A 21769-nucleotide genomic window follows, 5' to 3' on the forward strand; every position below is an offset into this window, starting at 1 on the left:
TAATGATCTCAAGAACATTAGTATTGGCTAGTACAGAGAAAGAATTTCAGGAGGATTCAGTGAACTTAAGGTGTTCTCATTGTTAATTATTTGGCAGCTAACTTAAAACCTTACTATTTGCTTTATCTGTAAAATGAAGAATATTTTATCTGTGTTAAAGTATGTCAGGGCACTAGAACTGACTTGGCTAAACATAAACTCCACAGTTAACATTTAGTATTAATAAAGATTTAGGCTTTATAAATCTGTTCCATGCCTAGGTATTATGTCAGCATTTTCAATCTCTTAGGTAAATGAACAAAGGTATACAAGTGGCATTAAGCGTTTGCACCATGACCTGTGCATGTCCCTTGCTCCAGGGGATGATTATAACCTTAAACCAAAGATAAGTCCTACAATTTGAAATGATTGTTCCTCAGATTTCTGCTTCTTTCACAACTAGCCGAACTGCCTGTATTGTTTACAATTACATATAACTTGAAGGAACAAACAAAATCTCACAAGTAAAAATGGCACAGAGTTAATCAGTCCCAAGCTGGTGTGGTGCTGCAAGGTGTCCTTACTAGGTTCCCAATACCAGCCTGCAGTTTTTACTCATGGGCCTAGGAATTTAGAAGTTATAGGCCAATAGTGGTTGATGGTGTTCCAGCCATCTAAGAAAGGTTTAAACAGAAATTCCACACCCTCTCATTAAGGACACCTGCCACATACTCCACATATTACTCACACTGCAAAATCATTGTCCAGGAATTTTCACATGCATTCAGCTGAAAAAAATAAAAATAAAAAGTAGACAATGGCTATAGGAAGACAATAGGCAAGCTCGCAATCTCTACAATTACCCCCTGATTTCTTATAAGAAAATCTGTCTAGGCACATTAATTTTTCTCAATACTATAGAAAGTGCCAGAATTTGGTGAGTTCAGCCAGTTTCTGAACATCTCAGATAAAAAGAAATTTGATCCTATTTTGCTTACTTTCTGCAAAAATTATAGAAAAGAGAAAAAGACATTATATGATATTGAGTTACAGGGATAAAGATGTAACTTCTTTCTAAGCTTTTCTTCTAATTGAGTCATGAGAATTTTCAAGGCAGAGATCCCATAACATAATGCAGGGAAAGATTTTTGGAAAGGGTTAACAAGTGAATGTAATGCTTAAATGCTTCATTTCTCTTTGGTTAAATTAACTTCTCAATTCTGTTTTTGCATAATTAGCATATGAGAACTAAATACATGGGTGAACAGTGCATAATGAGGCCAGTCACCCTTAGAATGTCTATGGGAGGTGAAAAAAATGTACATACCTATCCATTTCTATTATAATTAGTCTCAGGGCATATCTTAATAAAGAATGTTCTCAAACCAACCTATTTTATTCCAATAGCTATTTCTAGCAATGCTCCTATAAATTGCAAAAATCCCTAAGGGTATGAATCATGTCTTGACCACCTGTGTGGTCACTGTAACACCTGGTGTATTGGCTTACATCTAATAGGCACTTAACGTGTTACTCTGTTTTTAAAAAGGGCAATGAGACAGAATCCTGGGCTACAAAAAGCATCTCTTTAAAATAAAAATGATTGTGAAAGTATGTAGTCAACAAATATGTATTAACAGTTTTAAACTAATACTTATTATATACAGGGAATAAGTCTATATGTCACTCTCTTCACTTGGTAACTGACATTTCTCCAAATTTAGCATCAGTCAGGGAACATATGTTTTCATGTGTGGAGAATAAGCATGGAATGGTTTCAGGGAACTTGCATAAATATAAGTTTTAGGGAGTTGAATTAATGGCATCGATATCGAAGGTAAGCCATTTTCATTTAAAATATCTTTTATCAAACTGGACCAGGGAAGGAATGTCAGCTCTCTTTCTGCTTACCTCCTCATTTGAAACTGTACTGTGTGGATTCCAATTACTGGTCTCAGAACTGAAGAGATTTCCGTTCAGAGATTTCAACAATTTTATGGGTAAATGGACTTTTGAAGACTGGCGGGGGAACACAACCACCCGTTATTATGTTGTCACTATGGAGACATTAATGTCTGAGTTCTACACAGTTCATTTACAAATGCCATGTTATAATATTAGAAACAGAGCACCAGAGAAATGTGTACAGTTAGTGCCCTGCACAGACACATCTTGTCCACTGAGTGAATGATGTGGAAATCTAGTCTCCGTTCCCCATCCTCCCTGCCACCCGCAAGCTCTGTGTCCTACTGTGGGGCTGAGGTGGCAGAAGGAAGAGGAACAATTTTGTAATTCCTATAAATAGATGTTGTTTTGGACTCTCCATAAAGGTAGAGAAATGAGTCAAAGTAAAATGGAGACCCAAGGAATAGGGAAAAGGTAATTGGGAAAGAGGACAGAACGAAAATCTCAGCTCTCATGAGGAAAGGCAGGTACAGATTATGGTAGCCTTAAATCAGTGGTTGTCAACCAGGGAGAGTGTTTCTCCACCCTCTCACTGCCTCGGGGACATTTGACAATGTCTGCAGCCATCACTGATGGTCAGGGCTGAGGTGCTGACTACTGGAATCTAGTGACTAAAGACCAGGGATGCTGCTAAACATCCCAGAATGCAGATGCAGGCTCCTACATCAAATAATTCTTCAATCCAAGATGTTAATAGTACTGAGCTTGAGAAACCAAACCCTAAATGAACACACACCCTATTTAAAAAGGGAATAAAATGTTTGGAAGGAATGAAGGTTTGCTGAAAGGAGATTGGCACTCAAATCACATCTTGTCTAATGTGTTACCCTTTCTGAAAATTAAATATTTTATTCCTGTAGCCATTGTTTCATGCTATTCAATAAGCTGCCGTGCAATGTGTTTTTATGTGAAAGAAAAGCACATGTCTCCTGGATCTAAAATTTTCCTTTCTCAAAAAGTCACTGGTTTTATCTGATTTGAAGTATGCCATTTTCTAAGATTGCTGCACAGATAAGAAATCTAAATCTCAGGAGAATTTTCCCTTGATATGGTGTTCCATTCATTATTTATATAGAATTGTTACTGAAAACTCTTTCTTGAACCTCTGAATTTCAAAATTCGGAAGTCTCAAGGGATGTTGTCCAAAGATTTTCAGTCTGCTGTATAGACACAATATATGTTAAAATAAAAATTTTGTGGGAAATCAATTTAATTATTTCAGTTTGATTTCAAGTTTAATTTATCCATAATAAAAGGATACTCCTCATTCTGGATCATTAAGCAAAAAAAACATCCTGCCTGAAGGGAGCCTCATTTTGCCTTGGATCAGGGAAGTATGAAGAGTACTTGCTCCTGCATCTTGAACTCTGGCTGACCCTGCTCACAACTTCTCTCATATGTAAATGGAGTTGATACCTCCAGAAATGTGCACTGCAGATATTTCTAAGTATCTGTATTTGTATTGTCCATGAAGCATAGTATATTTCTTGTTGTTTCAATAGCAAAGGTAGATGGCATTACAGTTTTATAATCCTCAGTTCTAAATAATACAAGTTCTCTGTTCCCAAACATTATCTTGCTTACTGGGGTTTGTTCAAAAGAATTATTATTCTGCCTCTTTTCATCTGCAAAATGCTGTTTAATGTGCTGGCATGTAACTGCTTACTCATCAGAAAGGATATGACAGCATTATGCCAGCAGTTAAGAAAGATTTGCTGTTTAAAACAAAATAATGAGTTCCTCCAAATTTTTTAAAGTGCATTTAGACAGTACAAAATGCCAAGATCATCTTTGGAACCATCACTCTCACATTCTCATTTTCCACCTTTTCATAGGAACATTATCTACATTGTTTCAACACATAAGCCAAGCGGCTTCAATATTTTACTTTTCCTCAGAAAGGTGAAAGAAAACCACTTCCTAAAGTATTTAATCATTGCTAAAAGCAAATTATATTGTTGATTCATTTATTTAGAGGAAAGAAATGTAGTTTGAGATGTTAGCAGTCTGTGCGACACAACTAATAACATTGAAAATAAAGTTACCTAAACCCTAGTCTGATTTGTAAATCAAGTTCTCATGCTTGAGTTTCCTTAAGATGAAAAGAGTGGCAATATAATCGTAAGAACTAAGCTACACTGAATCAGAAACGTGTATTATGTCCCAGTGACATGTCATGTAATGATGACTCAATAATATGTTGTATCATTGTGTTATGATCCTAGAAAACATGCAAAACATCATCAGAAACATTGAAAGGTTTATATACTATTTACAGTTTAGAAGAAAAATAATTGGAAAACCCAAATTTTAGAATCCAATTGCTAGGGTTCTTATACCAACTTCCCCATTTAGTAGCCTGGAATTATGCACACACACTACATAACTTCTCTACACCTCACTTTTCCTTTTCTTTTTTTTTTTTAAAGATAACGTTTCCTTTTTTATAAGTTAAATGAAATAATGAATATATAACACTAGCTCATAATGTTTTGCCAACAGCAAATGCTGTATAGATACTTGAAGAGTACATGAGTAATGTTGAACAGAGATAGAAAGGTGATCAAGTAATTTCATAGTCTGAAGGATGCTTAGAGATCAACTTGCCCAGTTTCAGTGGATACTGATCTCTTTTTGGTCTCAAAAGAGGGCAGAAGAGCAACTGCTAACCCTGACTTTGACAAGGAATTTACCACTCCATGAGGCCACATACTTCATGATGACTCTTTCCTGGGATTCCATTTAGATAACTCAACATTTAAGAAATGTTCCCTTTGAATAAGCATTAAACAACATTCCCTAAATGTCTTTGTTCATTGGAGGTAGAAATGGAACATTTTCTTCAGGATCCCTTTTATGCTTTGGAAGATCACACCCATTTTGAAGCTTTTCTCTGTATTTTGAAATTAAACATCTCTAATTCCTTCTTCATGACAAATTCCAAAACACTACATGCCTGCTTGCTTTCTGATTCAAAGCTCTTTTCAAACACAACACACTTTCAGCTGTTTTATTAGAAGCCCAATGTCAGTGCCTTTGTTTCCCTGCCTCTGGGGCTTTCAATGCTTTCAACCTTGCATATATTTAGTTCTTGTTTTTGTTTGGTTTTGTTATGCTTTGTTTTTCTTTTTTTGAGCCACACCTCCTTTTGATCCTTATTAAGCTGAATACCTAGAGAAATGTTTTTTAAAAATTGCACATGTGTATATTTGGGAATCATCCCCAAATAATGCAACTCACCTTGAGGGTCCTATCTAGTCATTTAAGGCTTTGAATAAGGCAGTTCCAATGACAGAGCTTTGGTTCCTCCTCTCCCACCTTTTTCCTCCTCCTTTCCTCTTTTGTTCTTTCTAAGCTATCATTTTAAAATGTATTGATGGTTTATTACCTGCAAGGCTGAATAATTTCCCTACATTGTTATCTTATTAAATCCTTTCAACAAATAGGCAAGGTAGTTACAATTTTCCATTGTGCAAACAAAAAAGCTGATATACAGAGAGGCTGTCACTTTTCCCAGCCCCAGGCTGTTTGACACTAAAGCTGGAGTACTTCACCAGGTAGAAACTTGTGGACCAGCAACTTTTGGACACACCCTCTGTAAACAGTTGCATTTAGATTTCTGCACTTTCTTAACCTACATGTTTCTACTGTATTCATAGTGATTCTATGAATGACTTTGCTAGATGCCTTAGTGACTTTCTAATACACCGTCTTGAGGGCCAAGTTACGAAACACTCTTCGTCTTTCAAACCTCAACCAAAAATAACTGTAACCGCGAGAAATAGAAAAAAATGCTCAGCCACAGAACTTTGTCCTGTTAGAAAATGAAACCAGGAGAAAGAGCAAAAACAATAAACTATATTTATTAGGGCAGATGAGGGTATTAGACAGACCTGAGTTTGGTGCCCTAACCTATCACCCTCCGTAAGTTTTAATATTTCTGAGACTCATTTGCTTTAAAAAAAAACAAAAAAAACCCCTGTGTTCTAGTATCTGCAAAGTTCCTAACAGTACAATACCTGGCTCATTATTAAAAGAAACAATAATAAAAATCCAGCACATAATAGATGACCCAAGCATGCTAGGAATGTAGCGGTCAACACAGGCTACTTTATGAAGTGGTAATAAATGCCCCAAACTTAGTGGCTAATACTGCACAAGTTTATGTTGACTAATCCTGTGTCTAAGGTGAGTTGGCAAGGGCTTTTACTCATGACCATCCTTGTCTAACCCAAGGTGCAGAGGCTCCTCTTATATGCTCACCTGATGGCTGGGACAGAAAAAAAGGAGTTATGCCCAATCATGTAACTGATTTTAATGTTTCCATATGGAAGTGATTAGTGTACTTACATTCATTGGCCATTCAAACCAACCCTATATGGCTTACATGATTTACTACATTTACTACAAAATCCCTGGAAGGAGGAAGAATACATGAATACTTATTGAAACATATATTAGGGTTCTTCCAGAGAAAAAGAACCAACAGATACACATATATATGTGCATATATATGTATACATACACATATCCATATATATATGTGTATATATATGTATACATACACATATAAGTACGTGTTATATATATATTACATGGGTATGTAAAGAAGTTCACTATAAGAAATTGGCTCGTGTGATTATGGCAGCAGAGAAGTCCAGACCCAGGAAAGCTGATGGTCTACTTCCAGTCCAAGTCTGAAGGCAGAAGAAAACCAGTGACCCAGCTCAAGGATAATCAGACAGAGCATCCACACAGATATATCCGGAAATAATGTTTAAGTCAATTTCAGGGTACCATGGGTCAGTCAAATTGAAACATAAGATTATCTATCACAAACCATGACTCCAAAATAATCTGGACAGTGCTTTCAAATACGCAGAAGAAGGAAAGACATTACAGTGCATTTTAAAAGTTGTTTTTATAGGGGTAATAGCTCCCCTTTTTTTTTTGTAGTTAGGAAGGTACTTGAAGGTAAATAAATCTCTGACCCTCATTTTTTTTTTTTTTTTTTTTTTTGTGGTACGCGGGCCTCTCACCGCTGCAGCCTCTCCCGTTGCGGAGCACAGGCTCCGGACGCGCAGGCTCAGCAGCCATGGCTCACGGGCCCAGCCGCTCCGCGGCATGTGGGATCCTCCCGGACCGGGGCACGAACCCGTGTCCCCTACATCGGCAGGCGGACCCCCAAGCACTGCGCCACCAGGGAAGCCCTGACCCTCATATTTTAATCTCATGGCAAAAAATCCAAAACTCCATCAGTTTCTTATTTTCACGTACAGTCACAATTCTTTCCCCTACACGCTCCACATTCCCATCCACATATGTGTCTAACACACTTCAGAAATGATACCACACAGCTGCTTCTGCAGCCATCTGTTTTATTGTAAGTCCTTTTCAATTTCATGTAATTTCTGAGAATTGTGTTATTCTTGTATGAGGTTTATTTTCCTTTATGTTGTGCCACTCTGAGATCAGAGGATTTTTAAATAAATATACATAAAATTTTACACTGCATTTATGTTTACATTTTCACTAGAATGACATCTAATCACCATGAAGAGTCAGAATTACATAGCCAGTAATAGACATACGTTCCTAGAAAGTCATGTCTGCAAACCAAGGGTGACTACACTTCAGTTGTGCAAGCATTATTAACATTAATGGGATAGATTAGTCTTTATGTGAACTAAAATACTCGTTTACATGGCAAAATATAAAGAATCTGATCGCCAGTGGAAACCATCATGTTGCAAAGAAAAGTTTTGTTTTGTTTTTTCTGACTTTTGAAATTTTGTTCCACCATTCTAAAATAAGGGTTCTAATTTTCAAATTGAACAGGAGAAAAGAACACTATAGGCACATTAGGCATAAACAACTCTTGAATAGAAGTGTTGAAATCATTTCATTCCAAAGAATGAAGCATTGAAATGACTTTGGATTTCAGTCAGCTTTCTTCCTGGTGAGCCATTCATTCTAACTCATTGGATTCTCCCAAATCTGTTTTGCAGCAGGCTGGATATTTTGGTACAGCTAGACACAGTGGTTATGCCCCAGTCTGTATGATCAGAAACACACCTGTCTTTCAGATGTTTCAATATTTTCTGAGAGTTGTGGGCTATAGTACAAAGATATTTTAAGTGACACGGTTTTAGAGATTACCTAGCTTAACCTCATCACTTTGTAGAAGAGGAAACACTTTTTAAAAAAGAGACAGATGAAGAGTCTTGTCACTAACATAAGTATCATTAATTGCTCCCTCTTTCTGAACCTGTTACTGAACACGTGTTGAATGTAAAATGAAGGCTGCTTCAGAGCTGAGGAAAGGTGACAGGTTTCTTCTCCAAGGTCCTGTGCAAGGAAAATATCAAGGGAAAATGTCATTTGTGTTCCTTTTCCCTTCCGACCTCTCAACCTTGGTACCTTCCAGAGATCTAACTTTATTTAGTACATCTTAGCATACTGATACCACAAAATTAAGAGACAACAAAAGGATGATTTAGGGAACCCTGGCTCTTTTACAGATTTACCACTAAAGTGTTATATGACCCGGGCAAACTAATGCAGTTCTCTTCTACTCATAAGATAAAGGTGTTATATCATTTTTTTTTCCCTTTTGGAAGATGGAAGTTAAGATTCTGGCAAAATGAGAGAAACCACTTTTCAGAGGAAGGAAATTCAGATTTCACTGAAATCTTGTATATCAAAGTAGATTGTCAAATTTAAGAGTGTAATTCCCTCAAAGGGTACACTTAGCCTCTGACAGCCGATGAACCATGTGTAGCTGGAAATTGTATAGTGCTGAACGATCCAGATCATTCAAATATCTAAGACAGGGCCTAGAACGTTCAATTAAAGGCAATAAGGCAGCAAAGTGATAACATTGGAGTCACACACACACACACACACAAACACACACACACACACACACACCTAGGTTCAAATATTGACTTGGAACCTTGTAGATAAGGATTCGAAATTTAGAGAGTTTATTATCCACTATTTGCACCTGTCTGGGCCGATGTGGTGATAAGCAACTACATATGTATGCAAACATAACACAAAACAGGAACATGAGATTTATTAACTGGGAAATTCGGACATGGACATTTTCGGTAGGTCATTATTCTGCTCACCACACTCACTGTTCCTTGGATCTCTGCTTGCCAGAATTTCCTATCCTCTCTTTAGGGCTAGTTTTATCCCTGCCTTCTCTGTAAAATCTATCTTGTCCATTCTTGCTAAAAAATACAGTAGAACCTCTTGTCTGGATCATTCATTGGGTTCTTCTTTCCTCCTACCTTTGTTTTTACATGTATGTCTAAACCCATTTTGATTTATTAGGTTTTATGAGGTACTGCATTCACATTTCCTTTTCTTAAGGATCCAGAAGTGACAGTCTTCTCTAAAAAAGAAAGAAAAAAAAAAAAAAAAAAGGCAAGGGGAAGTGGGGAGGGCTCATATTCCCAGTTTAGCACTTAGGAAAATGACTTCCATTGTATGGATTGATAGGTTGGCCTTGCCCTGTCTTTCTTTCCAACTCTCAATATAAGCCACCCACACTCCTCACATGTCATCTTTCCTTATCCCAGATGTGGAACATTGTATTTGCTTTGCAGTAGATGAGCCCTACCTGTCTAATGTATTGGTGGGAAATGAATTCACTCCATCTCTCTTCTATAGTCTCTAAAAATATACTTCCCCAGCTCATCTTTCACTGTCAATTGCTTCTGCACAAAGATAGTTGTGAATTGTGGAATTTGAAATGTTTCCTGCCTTAAATAATTATCCTAATCTTATTTCTCTACAAATATCAAATAAACGTCAAATAAAGGTTCTCAAGACTTGTTGCTCTGGGATTTTGTCATTGTTTTGTTTTGATTTTGAAAAGCAAAGTAGTTTATGCGTGAGTATCTTGGATTCCCTCCACAACCAGTGTCACTGTCTGACTTCCCAATGAAAGAAAATAGAAACCAGAGCAAAGAGATCAGCAGGGATGAAACTGAGGTCTCATTTGATTAGGTGTGAGTGAGGTAGTTAGCCAAGTGCCTAGTGCTCTCAGAAATTGCATGAGGTCACTGGGGAATTCTTACCTCTTTATTACCTGCCACTTTAGATTTACCAATCTGTTATATCTGATACCATACCTAGAAATCTGTGATGAAAGAGCCCCTTCTAAAGCTTGTTAATACACAAACAGTTTAAACCATTAGTTTTCCAAATCCTTCTCTTCTTCCTGTTATAAGTTAAGTAATCCTGGGTCTTTCTGGTCATTATCAATTCAACTGTAGCAAACTTTCATTTAGAGATAAAGTCCAACATAAACCAGAATGAATTAAGATCAGAGTAGCTTACAGAATTCCAGACCTATTTCATCTATAAATTTTCTTTGAGCAAACTCAGGCAGTTTAAACACAGCTAGCAATAATGATTTAGTTGAGGCTCCATCATGACTCTCTTGAGCTTCTGCGAATCTTAGAGTAATTAAAGGGAATGTACATAGGCACTCATGTCCTCTGTATTGAGATGGAGGCACCCCACATCAGTTGTGAAATTTTCCATTCAAATAGTTCTTCCTACTGCTAGCAAAATTCCTTCTGACAGAGCAAACATGGTTATACATGTCAGCTGCATCATTTCACAATGTTTGCACAACCTTCTTATAACTTTACTTTTCCATGTGTCTATGTAGGTATAAGCTGGTCAGTGTTCAGGTTTTCTAGAACACTTTATAGAGTCCACCTCCTATTCCTAATATTCCTAATTATTATTTTTCACTGGGATGTGAAAAATTATCTCCACCTCTTCTATTGACCAGTAATATCCCAGTATGTCTGAATTCCTTGTAGCCTTAACTGATATCCATTAAGTACATATTTGTACAGTGTAACGCAACCTTTTTTTTTTCCCCGTTGATCCAGGACTACTTCCCACTTTGCTCACAATGTAACATGGCCAATGATACCAGCTTATCTTTTATATACTACAGCATTGATTTTCTCCTGATCCTGAAGAAAATATTTATTGGTGATACCAGAAAAAAATCTATAGCAGTCAGATGTGTGTATCTTATGATTATGTCACTGTTTTGACAGATCTTGTAACATTTCCATCCATGTGCTTTTATGAAGATAGCCTTAGGATAAACACTGTACATGAAAGTTAGATTCTTTGTTCTATGAGTATGGCACATAATACTGAGTTGTCCTCTAAGAATTCTTGTCAGAGTGGGATTCGCTGACAGCCTCCAGCTATTAGAAACTAAAGGTCTGCCTCATCTTTTGAGCTAAAGTCCTACCCTTCTTGGGTGGCCCTCAGCCAATGACAGAGTAAGGGAGCGATAAAGGAGTCTAGACATTTCTACGCAACACAGGACTTCTTTAGTGGCCAGTCTTTGTCTGGAGCCTCCTGTTAGGCTGGAAGAGACTTGGACCCAAAGCTTCATCACACTCCCTATTAGGGTAAGGGCTTATAAAGTCAGGGAATAAATGGAGTTCTTAAATAAAAAAGCAAAAGAGAAAATGTTTTTAAAAACGTATCTTTATGTATTTATAGAACCACATATACTCTTACAAGAAAAAAAAAAAAATCTACCAGAGAGGAAAAAATAGAAAATGTAATTAGTTTTTTGCTTGTTTTAATTTCATTCAAACACTCAGTTAAAAGTGTGTTTAAAAAGGGTTAAAAGGACAAATGTGCACTCTTTTGGTTTTGGTTTTTATTTTATTATTTTATTTTATTTTATTTTTTGCCGTACGCGGGCCTCTCACTATTGCGGCCTCTCCCTTTGCGGAGCACAGGCTCCGGACGCGCAGACTCAGCGGCCATGGCTCTCGGGCACAGCCGCTCCGCGGCACGTGGGATCTTCCCGGACAGGGGCACGAGCCCATGTTCCCTGCATCGGCAGGCGGACTCTCAACCACTGCGCCACCAGGGAAGCCCTGGTTTTGGTTTTTATTTTATTTTTTAAATTATGCGCTGCTTTTGCACAGTGATTGAAAACTCCCATAAAGATATAAGTAGAATACATATGCATTATCTCCATTTGGAATTTTCAGAGTTTCACACCTGATACATTTTATGAATGACTCACTAGTGATTTATCTTTAAAAAGGATCATTATAAAGCATCATTTTTGAGAATCTGTGGAATTTGAGAAGCTCTATGACTAATTCTCAGAAGTAAGGTTTCCATCCCTTTGTTGCCCTTACTGCTGTGTAATACCTGGGACTATGAAGATGACGGATTTTATACTCCTGTGATCTGGTTATGTTATAAGGCATAGTTGACCTTAAGATGGTAAAATGGGGAGATAATCCAGGTGGACCTGACCTAATTACATAAACCCTTTAAAAGTAAAGAGTTTTCTTCAGCTGGGAACAGAAGAGAAACTCATAGATTTGAAGCAAGAGAAGGATTCAACGTGCCATTATCATCTTGAAGATGGAGAGAGCCATGTGGCAAAAAATGTGGGCAGCTTCTAGGAATGTGAAGTGGCCCCCAGCTGACCACCATCAAGGGAAAGGAGACCTCAGTCCCCTAACTACACAGAATTAAATTATGACAGCAACCAGAATGAGCTTGGGAGCAGTTTTTTCCCCAGGGGCCCCAGATGTGAATTTAGACCACAGACATCTTGATTTCAGTCTTGTGGTGCTGTGAGCCGAGAACTGTCAGGCCATGACTCTGCTTCTTTACCTATATGACAGTGTTGTTTTATAGCCCTAAGTTTGTGGTAACTTGTAACCTAGCAATAGAAACTAATACAGCTATGTTCTTTCATGGTTTGAAAATAATACAATTAGAAAACATATTCTTCTTGAACTCCCCAGATAATAAACTGTAAAATTCATATTCTGTTTCATGGAAAAGTAATTGTAAAAGTTAGCCATTAATCATTTTTCAATAAATAATTAGCACTGATAATCTCATAACCATGTGGAACATTCTTGTTTTAAGTAAGCATCAAAGCAGAACTTCAGTAATTTTGCTGTAATCTTTGAAATTTGAGCATAACTTAAATAAAAAATAAGACCTATAGATATAGGAACATTTCTGGCAGGATGGCCAAGCATCTTATATGGTCTAAGAATGTTACAAAGGAAAGAGATTAATTAGTGGCATTACAAAAATGTACAGTTATCCAATTCATAATAACACATGGTATAGCATTTTAAGGGTAGGCTCTTCCGCAGGCATTTATCTGCCTCTGACTGTTAAGATTCTCTTTGGGCTCTGCAACGATCACCTCCCATGAAAGGTACTCGTGTGCACTGATACAACATATTGTTTATACCACAGCTTTTTCCGCTTAGACAATCTACACTATTAGTGATAGTTAAGGTGTTTAAAAGTTATTGATGAGAGGTTTGGAATTTCAGTGTATAATCTATAAAACATATAAATTAGTGTAATATGTGAATAAAACAAATGATTATTGTTTGGGTCCAAAAGATGATTTTTTGAGAGGGGTGTTACAAGAAAGCAGGAGCTCTTCACTTATATTTAAACTGATTAATTTATTCCATTATTGAAAGGCCAAAAGGATCCCTCAGTTAGAAGTTTAGAACTCACTCTCACAGCTATAGGAGAACTATTGTTTGCTCTTGACTGAACATTCACCTGACCATTCAGATTCTCTAAATGTAAATATGTAGAATCATCTCAAATTACTCAAAGCCGTAGATTTATGCTTTGCTAAGTCAATAGTAAAACTACTTACTGAGTTACATACATATGTATTCTATTATCTCAAATTAGAAAATAGTAGAAAGGGTGCATGGCACGTCTATCTTACCTTTGTTAATTTTAATCTTCTATGTTCTATATAATGTTTCTGGAGAAAAAGCTAAATAGTCTTTCAATAATAGAGTTGAAGAAATTATTCTCCAGAAACAAAAGACATATATATTACCCTCTTAATTTATTGGTATTATGTTGATAATGTTATGACAATTCAGAAAGTTTTCACTATGCTTATTAAACAGATTACATATATGTGTGTATATATATATATGCTTTGTATGTATAAAATTAAGGCATTAAAGAAATGAGACTGTTTCTTTATTACAGCATCTCAAAATACTTCTAAGTAGACTAAGCAATGTTAACTAGTAATTGTAACATTTGAAGTAGATGTCCATTAATTATACGAATATTTGACAAAATTTAGTGTACATTTTCTAAGACCACCAATATTAATCCAACCATCCCCAGAAGAAGAAAGCAAATTCAATTATATTAATTTACATATTTCCTGATGCTTAGCAACCCTATCTTAAGTCAGACTGGTCCACTAATTTTTCTCTCAAGACCATAACATGAAAATTAGAAGTAACATTTTAAGTCATAAAAGTGAAGTCAAACTTCCAGTGAGAGGGAAATTGAGTCTTGTGATATAGTCCAGCAACCAAGGTCAAGTCTCAGCCTCACCACTTACTACACCACATTGCCAGAAATAACTTTCCTCACCTCACAGAGCTTCCTTCCTCCTTCATAAAATAGAGGAAGTGGAATCTGTCTCAGCAGTGCTTGAAGATCCAATTACTTATAATATAGGTAGAGTCATCCAAGTCATCCAACACCAGTTGTGATGTGTAAAAGTTCTCAATAAATGCTAAATTCCTTCCCCACATTTCCCACTGAACTTCTTTTTCATTAAAATATATTTTAAACATTCAACCATTTATCAAAATGGATAAAAATTAGCAGATTACGTATGTATGTATAGTGTAGTTTAATGAAACTTATTTCTCATGTTATATATTAACTTTAAAAGTCTACTAAGTGAATATTAGGGAGTTATTTTCATATTTAAACACATGATTGAAGCATAAAAAGTATATAGATTCATTCATTTATAAAAGCAACTTGATAATTAGCATTATTTTCATTAGAGAAAATATTGTTTTGTTGATTCTTATCTTAAGGTCCAAATTCTATTATGTAAATCTGTTTTTTTTAGCTAGAACTTTCCTTCTATTTTCAATGTTGACTTGGTATTCACTGCTGAGAAAAGTATTTAAACATGTGTTTGATTTTTACCTAAACAGGGCTGTTATGAGAAAAGTTCCAAGCTAGAAAACAAAGACATTTATATTTTGCTACCGGATGGAAAGCTAGAATACCTATGCTTATATACATATAGTTGTAAATAATGTATATTATTGGATAGGTTTTATGTTCAATAAATATTTGCTGACAACAGTTTCTAGGCCTAGTACTTATATTATTTCTAAACTTCACAGAAATTCCATGAGAAAGATACTATCCCTTTTTTTTTTTCACATTTGAGAAAACGAAAGCTGAGAGACTGTTAGTAATTTGTCAATGGTTACAGAGCAACTAGTTTGTAAAGTCATAATTTCACCAAAGATCAGATCTGCCAGGCCACAGATCCTCACCTCACCTCACATATTTCCGTACAACAAGCTTCTTCAATATGTTTTCCTGTTACAGGAAGGCAACACACTCATATAATATTTTTCTAAGAATGGTTCTAGGTCAGATTACCAACATGAACCAAAAATATTAAATTACTTAAGAAGGAGTGGTGCATAAGTATATTTAATTTGTGTAAAAGTATAGAATAGAAAAATCAGCATTATTTTAGAATACTCTTTGACGTCCTTTTATGAAGGAAATGATTAAAAAAAAGACGTATTGGATATGGCAGTTGGTGGATATTTAATAGAACATATTTCCTAGCAGAAGTTATTACTTTGGAAAAGGGACCAACTGATAAATAGATAGTAATGGAGGTGGTATATGGAGAAAGTTGTCATATAAAAGAATTTGCTAAGTGGCTACCTTAGAAAACAGGCTTAAACATTATAATTTTGAATTGGTACTAACAATGGAGAATGTCTGAACTGATTAAAGGAAAATGAGGCCTAGGACAAGAAAACTGAATAAGAGGAAATTATAGTAGTTAAAAATAACCTGCACCTTCACCAGGAATTATTTTGTTGAAAGGAAAAATCAAATTTCAGAAACACAAACTGGTCAGGTTTGGTCAAAGACTAAAATAAAATGTTGATTTGCCTTTGCTAATTAACAAATGATTAAACTGTGGTCATTTTTACACCCACTAGTTTGAAAATATATGAATTTATTGTATGTGTTTATATCAACAGTCCCTAAATGGAAACATGACCAATTAAGTATAAGAAAAGAATGGAGACGTTGGAAACATTCTCACACTGTTAATCACCTTGGTGTTTTTCTTAGGCTTCCCTTTGTATCCTAGAAAAATTTGTACACTTTAATTTATATGAATTTTCTACATTTCTCAAATCTGTTACATTCTACAAGTTAAGACATAGTCTGTATCTCTTAGACATAGTCAAGTAGGAATGTAGACCACAAACACAGTATAATAAAATCTGTGCATTTATTCAGGAAAGATGGCAGAAGTCTTCATGCAGGGAAGAGGGAATGTCCATCACTGCCTCAGAGTGTGAAGGGAGATTTACAAAAGCAAAGCCCTTTTGAGCTGGATCTTGTTAGATATAAAACTGAGCAGAGGAGTGACAGGCTATCCCAGGCAGAGAGAAAAAGAATGTACAAAGGTGTGGAGCAAAAGATGTGATCTGAGAAAGGTGACTAGTTTAGAATCACTGTAGGGGGATAGAGGAAATTATTAGTGAATAAGCCACAATATTGAAGACCATCCAAGTTGAGCCATGATGTTAATAATCCTCATTTGTTTACAAAGCATTGGCTTCTTTCAGTACTCAAAGCCACTGTCTGAATTTGAATCTGATCCTAGACTAATTGTTTCTAAGGGTTCTACATGGTTTTAGCCTTGCCATGTTTTCAGTCTATGCCCCATCATACCAACAGGAAAAACTTAAATTCACCTCTTTGTTCAAACTCCTTCAGAGGCTCTCAGTCACTTATAGGACACAATTAAAACCCTTTGGTAGGGCCAGTGAGAAATTTTCTTCATCTGCTTATTGCCTCATCATGTCAACATATAAAACCAAATTTTTAGTCATTCCTAAAACCTTATGTTCTCTACCTTTTTCATTTTCTTACGTACTCTGTATTCTCATATCTTCATGCAAGTCTATAAATTCTCCTCTTCTTTGTTTCTCTTCACCACAGTTACATGGCAACCAGACCAAGACATTTCTGTGGTTCAGAAACTTGCTGAAATACTACATGCTCTTTGAACAGTTTCCTCACCTCTCCCTTTCTTAAGCTCACATTAGTCTTTTCAGGTTTCATGGGACATTTTTCTCAACACTATTATATCACCCCAGCTCACTTTGCTTATTATGTGTTTTACATAGTACCCTACTTATGGCTTAAATTCTTTAATAGCAACGATCTATATTGTATTTCTTAGAATAAGAGCCTAGAAGACTAAGCTTTGAATTGGACTCTAAAGCAAGTTTTTGAGCACATAAATGGGTATGTAAAGAAATATTAATATTTTTGGATTTTAGCCTTTAGACAGTGGTTAGTTAAAACATTTTGGTGGAAGAATTGTCGTTTCATGATGAGATTAGGTTTTATAAATATAATTTGTTTGCAGTACGTGATGGATGTTGTAAATTCATTGCGTAATGCTCAGTCTAGGACCCTTCCTAGTACTCTCTTGGCTGGAAAACTAAAAATTGCATTTTCCAGACTCCATTGCAAAAGTTCCAGGTGGAATTTAAGATTCTGTAATCAGTGCGCTAATGGGAGGTTGTGCCGAATTGAATCGTTAGGGAAAGAGACAGAGCATGTTGTTGTCTTAGATGACAGGCAGTGTGATTCTGGGGTGATTACTGTCATGATTATGCTAACGTTGCTCATCTGATAGCCCAGTTCTGTGGTGGAGTTTTCGGAAATCTTCATGGAAGCTCAGCACTGTCTCTTGTTTTTAGTCCCATAAGATTCTATGAGTTGTGCGTACAGAATAATAAACCCCTTTCTTCTTTAACTAGTTAGAGTGGATCTCGATTTCTATAACCAAGAACTGTGGCCAAGGAACAATATAAACAATTAAATGAGAGTGGTAGACAAAGGGGTTGGCCGGTAGAGTTATTCGCACTTGAGACATGATGAGTGCCTTAGCAAAGGCAACACTGAGGGCTGTGGGCATTAGACTGTGATTTAAGAGATATCTCTGAAATACAGATGTGACTTACAAATTAAGTGGAGAAAGGATGTAAAAGAAGATGTTGGATCAGAATGATGTCATTGATATAGAAAGGAATTCCAAGAGGGAACAGATATTTGAGCAATAAATACTCTATTAGGTGTGGTGTATTTTAAAGGTAAAAAAAAAAAAGGAAAAAATGTGTAGCAGATATTAAAGATAGATTCTGTGGAAGAAAATTTGGCTACTTCCACAAAGGTTGAAAATGATCCTTTACCTATCTGCTATAAACTTATTCATTACAAACCTTTCTACATTGCAAGCTATATGAAAGATGTTAGAAGACAGAGATTTTATACAACTGAGTAGAAATCCAGACCATTGGAAAATTCAGTCCATTATATATGCATGGTATTTTTTCCTTTCTAATTTCAAAGTAGCCTTGCATAGAGTTCTCTTACATTAATAAACTACATAAAATATATTAAACTTAAATTATCTCTAATATAAAGCTTTGGAGTTCTTTGATTTTTTTATTCTTAATTTTTATCTTTCAACCTTCTTCTTTCAGAATTTGCTTAAATTGTTATAACTCTTTCCAAAATGAATCATTACTTTAAAACTATAAAATTAATTTAAGGGGGATATTTAGAAGGGGTCAGTTAGCTAATGGACCCTTTATATTAAAGGTATGGATCTAGTTAAAATATGTAGCAAAGAATGTCTTTTTGGTCTCTCCTATTTTTTTTTTTTTTTTTTTTTTGCGGTACATGGGCTTTTCTCACTGTTGTGGCCTCTCCCGTGGCAGAGCATAGGCTCTGGACGCGCAGGCTCAGTGGCCATGGCTCACGGGCCCAGCCGCTCCGCGGCATGTGGGATCTTCCCAGACCGGGGCACGAACCCGTGTCCCCTGCATTGGCAGGTAGACTCTCAACCACTGTGCCACCAGGGAAGCTCCCTGGTCTCTCCTATTCTTATTGTCAAATCTTGTATATTTATTTAATACCTTGATTAAATGCTTTTTAAAATATGCGTCAGAGTCCCCTTGAGCAGATGGTAATATTCATCTAAACACTGGAGTAGAAACAGAATCAGTTTTATCAGATTGTATAGAATCAATGTATTTCATAATGTTTATGGGGCAAATTAGCTCCCAAGACTTATCCACTACTACCTTATTATTTTCATGGAATCATTTTCCTAAAAGTAGCACATGAAAAACATATAATGTAGCAATGGAGAAACAGGTTCTTCGTAAATATGAACTCAAGGGAGTAGTCAATATTCAGAGTGCTTTGTGGTCTTTAAGGTATAAAAATATAAGATTTTCAGAGAAGCACAGGTTACGGGTGAGCAGTGGAGGAAGACATAAATAATAAAAATAGAATAATAGGTGCCTAATGGTTACTCCTTTGCAAAACAGAATTGCCCTTTATGTAATGTGGTGAAAAATCAGTTGCCTTGTGATGTCCCTAAAGGGGTTATTTTCTGGGGATAAAATCCCTTTAACCACACTCTTTTTATTAGTCCAGTATTTATCAACTGCTGTGTGTATGGCGTCTGCTTACTGGAAAAAAAAAAAAATGTTTTCAAATGCCTGTGAGTGATAGTTTATGTCATTCCCCAATATTCTCATCCAGTTCAAGTATTTATAGAGATGATGTTATAATGATTCTACATTACTACATGTCATCAGTAAAAAGTGTGTCAATTCCATTCATTTAGAAGTCATTCCTCTGTCAATTTTAAGCAGACATTCTTTAATTTTACTCTGCTTTGTGCTTCAAATGACATTATCCTTCTTATTTTATTGTCTAGATATAATCAGTACAATACTCATTTCTTGTTTAGTGATATTTTCTTGGTGCTGAATACCATGAAAATGCCAAGGTATTGTTCACCTCCTCAAGTTCATTACCAGTGCCTTATTCTCAGATGACTCACTTAATGATCTTCTATCTAAGGCGCTGAAACTTTGTTTCTGCCTGATCTGAATGTTCTAGTTACTCAGTTTCATTCCCTGAAAGAAAACTTGGTCATTCTCATATTCAGTGTTTTATTAATTGCCTCTATAACCTTACAGTATTGCTTTAGGAAAACTTCTGTAAAAAACTTATGTACATATCATAAATATTCCTTTTTATTTTCTTAAGGTCCCTCACACCAAATATTAAAAATTCTTTACAATACAAAATGGTTTACTTTATTTTATGTACTTAATCTCTGTATCATACCTACTCAAAAGCAAGGCTCGATTAAGAAAAAAATTCTCTAAGTGGTAAATGCTTTGTGTGTTTATTCTACTCTGGGCAGCAGAATTTTATTTCAAAAAGTCATGCCATGGAGTCTAAAAGCTCTATGTCTATTTCAATTGGATATTGGGCCTCACTTCACTTATAATTTTGCTTGTATTTCTACCTGTATCATTTTAACATGGGCCCAACAGAAGAATGTTTAAGTGAATAAACTGTGGGTCTAGAATGCCTGCATTGGGCACTGGGCCACATCTGTGTGACATCGGCAAGTTACTTAACCACCCAGTGCCTCAGTTCCAGCCATGACAAAAGGCTAATAATAGTACCTTCTTCATCTTGTTATGGAAATCAAATGGTAAATTCTCTAAAATGTTTAGTAATATTCTGTCATAGTAAATACACATAAGCATTACTTGTTAGTTGCATCTCTCTCTCCCTCCATCCCCCAAATCTTTTTCTTTCAGTCTTGCCTTAGAATGAACCCTTGTGGTCAAGATTTTGTGGAGGATGTCAAACTCATACAGTCACTAAAGACCTCTACATGTATTACTGTATGTACTTTTATATAACTAACCCTAATGCATAAGGCATGGAGCCCAGTTCCTATTCACTAAGGGGAATGATAATACTTAACAGCATACTTAAGAGAAAAGTTTCTATCCATTTTATATCCTATTCTCCTTTATTTTTCCTACATACATTATAAGACCTACTGAGAGATGCCCAATTCTTGCTTCAAGACTCAAAAAACTGAGCTTTGGTTTTGCTTATCCACTTTCTCCAAACTATATTTCTTAACTGCGGTTTCTTTGCTAATCTGTTTCTATGGAAAGTACTAGTTCTTTCAATATGCTGCACCAATTGCTGGCCACTGATGTGACACCCCAGTTCTCTCTCTACAGTTGTCAGATGATTTTAAAATAATCTAGCCACTCAAAAGTATATGTGATATGGAAAATTTAGTGATTTTTCTAAATGTAACGGACATTTTAATGTTTATGTTATGTGGATTTGCCAATTTTTAGGTTTTTCGTTACATTTTTTTCTTTCTGTTGATACTAAAGAAAGTTCACCTGTTAATAATTTTACAAGTGGTTTATTGAGACATTAGTCTAATGTTATCCAGGAAAATAGCATTTCTTTCCTCAGTGGCAAAAGGAAGGGAAATAATATCTAACCAAAAATAGCAAACTTGGGCTTCCCTGGTGGCACAGTGGTTGGGAGTCTGCCTGCCGATGCAGGGGACACGGGTTCGTGCCCCGGTCCGGGAAGATCTCACGTGCCACAGAGCGGCTAAACCGTGAGCCGTGGCCGCTGAGCCTGTGTGTCCGGAGCCTGTGCTCTGCAACGGGAGAGGCCACAACAGTGAGAGGCCCGCATACCGCAAAAAAAAAAAAAAGCAAAGCAAATTTGACTTTAATTTTTCTGGAAGTGAAAATGTCCTTATAAATAGAATAGAAAACTTATATTTTTTTCCCAA

Source organism: Phocoena sinus, chromosome 3, assembly GCF_008692025.1.
Source record: "Phocoena sinus isolate mPhoSin1 chromosome 3, mPhoSin1.pri, whole genome shotgun sequence".
Classification (NCBI taxonomy): Eukaryota; Metazoa; Chordata; class Mammalia; order Artiodactyla; family Phocoenidae; genus Phocoena; species Phocoena sinus.